This window comes from Cuculus canorus, chromosome 12 (genome assembly GCF_017976375.1).
Source record: "Cuculus canorus isolate bCucCan1 chromosome 12, bCucCan1.pri, whole genome shotgun sequence".
NCBI classification, from domain to species: Eukaryota; Metazoa; Chordata; class Aves; order Cuculiformes; family Cuculidae; genus Cuculus; species Cuculus canorus.
In genome coordinates, this window is record NC_071412.1 from 5,139,051 (window position 1) to 5,144,912 (window position 5,862).

The window sequence follows — 5,862 nt, forward strand, 5'->3', positions numbered from 1 at the left end:
AGTTCCCTCAGCCGCTCCTCGTAAGACTTGAGCAAAAAAAAATATGGGATTACTGGAAAAGTAGAAATTTCCATTATGATCCTGTAGGTTCTCATCTGTTTTCCAGCTCGTGGAAGCCACGTGCTACACAAAATGGCCAACCGGCGAGCTTAAAGGAGGAACCCAATCATTTGACAACCTCCATATGTCCCAGGGCTTGCACAGGCCCAAAGAGCGTTAGACACACCCCAGAACAGACCCACCGAGCAGATCTACGGCACTACAGACGTAACTGCGTTCTGCTGAGGTTCCTACAGCCTTGGCTGCAGCTCGAGTCCCCGTTGACATCGACATTGATACCACTTGTGAGCAGGTTTGAGGGCACAGAAAACAAACGTTCAGTACACGGCTTTAAGGCTTTCCTGTATGCGCTGATTTTAAAGTTGGAGGTGAAGTTTGGCATTTAAGTTAACATATAAAGAACAGTTTTGTTTATAGAGTTACACCAGCAAGAATCCCAGTCACTGAACTGGTTTCTCTATAGAAAGAGATGATGAGCAGAAAAAAGGAGAACATAGCAGTAGATTTTGGGGTTTTTTTTACAGAATATTAACTCCATCCTTAAATCTATTGTGATGAAAAGTGTTACATAAAAGTATGTATGGTATAAGACCACTAGAGGGGAGTAAAGTAGCTTAAAAGCGAGTGTTTCCTCTACTTGGTTTTACTGCACAAATTGCATTTGCACATGTTAATTAACAGCTATAGTAAAACCAGAGTATTAAAGAATTGCATTTGCTTAACATTCTAAGAAAAGTTGATTAGATAATTACAGTATTTCTGTACCATTGTCCCCTCTCACTAGGCTGCAGGCTGACAGGGAACATTCGTCATCTGGATGAAGCCAGAACACCAGGGATGGCTTTCAGCCAGAACATTTGGCAATAAACACGAATTTCTTTACTTGTATTCAGATTTCCAAAGAAGAAACGCTACACGATGGAAACAGATTCATTTTATCAAGTGTGAAAAAGGCTTAAAAGCTCGCTTGGTAGGTGAGTACATACAAGAGAGAGGAAGACAAGAGCCTTGGTTCTCACATAGATCACTTCCTAAGTCTACACAAGAGTGAAACATTTACCCAAGCAACAAGAACAGAGAGGGAAGCATGATTAATTTGGAAGTGTGAAGCACTCTGCATCAGAATGCTGGGTGAAATCTCACTACAGCTGCAAGTAATGTGCTCCTGTATCACTGCCAGGTTACCATCGTCTCCATTGTGACCCATCGACACTGTGGGAGACGAGACCGCGCAGGGGACCCACACAAAAGAGCAAACGTTTAAAATAAATTTCAATGGGAAATCTTAGCAACTCCCACAGAACAAAGGGAAACATGAGAACAGAGTTCCAACGGCAGAAGAATGGCTTTGACAGCAAATTTTAAGGATGAATGACTGAAATATATATATGTTACTGTGTATCTCAATACTTCTGGGAAGTATACCCAGCTTGAGATTTTATGGGAAAAGGGACGCTCGACTGCAGTAAGTAGGTCTCCAAATTCCAGTGGCAAGTACCAACTACAGAAGTAAAACAAAAGGCAAGGAGGTAACAAGATATGAAATCCCAAAGCAACACCAACAAGGTGTTTTGCAAAGACAGTAATTCTTCGGAAGAATGGACAACCACTTGAACCTGTCTGAAAGTTATCAGGCGTGGTAGATCCAAAACTGGTTTAATGGTTTTCCATTTACCATTTGCTGTCCTTTAGATTCCTTCCACATTTACACACAACAACAGACGTATAAAAGATAAAAGCTGACTCATGCAAAAATAGATTGAAAGAAGCGGTGATACTTCCATGAGAGAAAACTGAGAGGGAAAATAGTTTTTAAGCATGACGTAAAAGAAATCCCTGTTCTGTTCCTTAGTACACTGGAGAAGCACCAATGAACTTAAACTGCAGCAAAAGAGTTCAGGTAAGACATAAAGGGAATGGGGAGACAGTCTTCCGGCAGCAAGGATAATACTGGAAAGGATTTGTCTGGGTAGTTGTAGGATCTCCATTACTGGAGATCTTTGAGAACACATTGGACAAACACCCATCAGGACCAACATCAGCACAGCTGATTCTGCCTTGCAGCAAGAAAAAGGACTGCATGACCTTTTTAGAAAGGTAAGGGTGGAGAAGAACTGTGGTATTATGTAAATGATAATTCATTAATATTATCTAATATCATGAATAGGATAACACAAGGAAAAATAGTATCTGAGAAGAAATAGTACCAGAGAAGAAATTTATGAAGATTAATCTATCCCCCCCCCCGAGCAAAGGCTGAAAAAGAGGATGGCGGGAGCCACACACCACTGTTAACACAGTTCAAACAAAGAAAATAGAAAAAAAAAGTCCATGCAAAGCAAAAGGGCAACAGAGTTCAAGATTAAAATTGAGGGAGGGAGAGGGAGGGAGAGGGAGGGAGAGGGAGGGAGAGGGAGGGAGAGGGAGGGAGAGGGAGGGAGAGGGAGGGAGAGGGAGGGAGAGGGAGGGAGAGGGAGGGAGGGAGAAGGGGTGTAAAGCCAGAGGAAAACCTGACCAGTACAAAGGGAACATTAAAAAAAAAAAAGTACAAGGGAATAAATCAGACTAGAAAAGAGGAATCAAAGGAGTGTAGGACAGTTAAGCCATCAAGTAGAAAGAAAAGGTAATTTAGTGGTTGAAGTACTAGCCTAGGATTTAAAAGACTTGTTTTTCATTCCCTATTCAGGCTTGCTAACTTTCTGAACAAGCTACCTAACTTCTCATGGCCTCAGAATAATTACTCTTGTAATTATTCTTGCGCACAACAGCTTGCTGTGATAGGAGACAAAGTTTCAGATGTGCAGAAGTGTCACCAAAAATAAGAAATGTGAGAATTTAAATCTAGTTCATGCAAGACCTATTCTTCTTTCTTTTTTCTTCATTAATAGCTATGGGTGTTACTTATTCCAGGTGAAAGAGGCCACTGAAGAGACAAGCTAAAACACTAGAACCTGAGACCAATCGTTAATATATTGCCTCAAAACATCCTGCGCATTCCTCTTCTGTACATCACGCATAAGCATCTTATACACGCTTACCTATGCAAAAGATGTTTAAGAGGTACATAAAATATAAACTTTATTTACTATTTAAACAAAGTATGAAAAAGTCATCTTGGAAATAGCTTTCATCATACGTGTATTTCAGTATGAAATACAGTGAGGCATTTTTACAGATAGGTTGTTCTAAGCAGGCATGGGTAGACACACTGTACCTGCAAGATAAATCAGCTAAAGAAAAATAGGAAGAGCAAACATCCAGCAAGGAAAATAATACAACTGCATTCTGCTGCTTTGAGGGTGGAGTTAGGGTGTGGTTAAACAATGTTTAAGCTAAATAGTGCCAAAGTGCAACATCACAAGAATAAAATCAGGTCTGGCTCCTATAAATGCAATATTAACACAAGAAATCACCTGAATCAAAAATACATAACAGGTAATTAATTTTTGATTAAAACAGGCAGGTCCTTCCAGCAGTTTAATGTAGTAGGTGAAAATACAAGGCAAACATTTTAAGAGATTCATTTACCTTTACATTCTGTTGCAATCTTGGCTCAGCGAGGCAAGTCCAACCACACGGATTGCAACACGACACCCCCCTTTGCGCCTGGTGACCATCCAGTTTCAGGAGCTGCCACCCCTATGCTAGTGTGTTATTGCTTCATTCTTTCCTACTGACATTAGAAGGAGGGCCAAGGAATGTTTTTGACTAGGAGTTGTTGATTCTTGCGTTAAATATCTCCTTGTTCCTCAAACTTCACTCACCAGGCAATGATTGCTGCCTCTGCAGTCCATTCGCATTAAGGAAAGTTTAAAACGCCTTTGGTAGCTCTGGACCGCTCTGGAGCTCTCAGTGCAACAAGACACACAATAAACACTAAGTGAGCAAGGATTGTACTTACCTGCATCCACGTTCTCACCTGCACTCCAATGTCAGTCACTGAAGTTGCCCGGTGCTGTGAAGTGATATAACTGAAACAGCAGCCAAACCTGGTTGGGCAATAATATCTACATTAAATATTCTCCCTTTTACTAGCCAAGATTGGAAAGATTCCCATTCCCCCTCTTTTGCCCCAACTATGTAACATCTTCCTGCTCCATAAGGGAGGAAGGAATACCTGGAAGAGGCCGTGGAGCCTGCTGAAGAAAACTCCCCTGGTTTCCTCAGTGTAGCTGGGACCTGCTGCACCTTCAGATATTGCCAGAGCAGCCAACGGTGCACAAGATGCCTTCTCATCAGTGTGGGATCGCAGCTTCTAAATCAACTACATGAAAATCATCAGCTGCTTAAAGCTTTAGCAGGACTAGGACCATTTTACATGGAAAACACCGAGCTTTCAAACACAGGAATTTTTTTTAAAGATACAGAGAAACATGAGTAAGAGTTCTGCATACAAACAACATCGAACAAAGCAACAGAAATAAAATTAAACAAACTGTAAAAAGTTACATTTTAGAAAACTCTAAAAGCAGTTTGCATATTGGCACCAAGTGTGGCATTTTGGGGAGTAACTACAGAGCTCCTAAAGCCACCTTGGATGAGGGATTACTTGGAAAAGTACATGTGGTGCACACCAATGAGATGAGGAGTGCTCAGCTCCTCTGTCTGAGCGGTCAGGGATGTCCTACAGGGCAGCTCTGTGGTTGGTTTTACAGATGTAGGCTTTCTTATCTGGAGGTTTCTGGACTAGCCCAAGGAGCAAATTAATCTGATGTATTGGTTTAAACACTCATACAAGTACCTCTTACACAGGAATAAATGTGCTTCTTTTTCTATCTTATGCAATTTCAGAAAACATTTAAGCTAACCAAAAAAAATCTCCACGTGGGGCTTAGAGGACAACTAGTAAAAACTTTCCCCTGCAGACAAGGCCACAGCTATTTCCTCAGCTAAAAGCTCGGAATTTGGCCCTTGAACTCAACCGCTGCCCGTGTTTGTTTAGGCACAAGCAGCCTCTCGTGGCCTCAGTTCGCTCCCACTAACGATGATAAACCCCACCTTCACTGAAAAGGAAGTGGGGTTGGATTTATGGGCAACATTAAACACCACCAAAAAATTCAGAAGTCTCTCATTAGAGCGCCTGAGAAAGTCTTGAGTCACAAACCTGTCCTGCGTACCAAGAGCTGTAATGCCTCCTGCGTTGCCAGTTGGCCTGAAACAAACAGGCAGGATGTTTCTCTAAAAGAGGTTAAACACATTTTTCTTCAGAAGGGTTCTGTGGAATCTTGTACTAATTTCCTCTTAAAACTGAAAAGATTCTCAGACTAGACAGCGCTGTTCGACTCTGAGAGACCAAATGAATACCCTTACAGCAGTTAAATAGTTACATGAAAGGCATATATACCATCTTTGAGAGATTATTCAGTCATTTTTCTTCTAATATCACAGAGTAATAGCAAGAAAAACCTTTAAGCCTTCCATATTATTGTTGATGTGAATTGCTGGTCCACAACCACGCATATTAATCGAAACATGTAAGATTTAATCCTACCCTGAATAAGCAAGAAACAGAACATCTCTTTTCCTCACAGTATGACCAGAAATAAAATGCCATTCCAAAGAAACCAAAAAGTCTAGGAAAAAAAAAGATACATCTCTTCAAAAATGTGAGCAGGCCTTTAAAGTAGAAGCCTTCTAATCACCATAAGGATCATTACTACATCTTTTCTTTACAGTGCTAACCTGTGCTATTTAAGAAACACCTAAAAAATGTGGTTATTCTAATTTATACATTTCCTCTGCCGGTTCAAGCTATTTTTAGCTGTAGAAAAGGGATGAATACATTAAATCTGATCTGTTAAA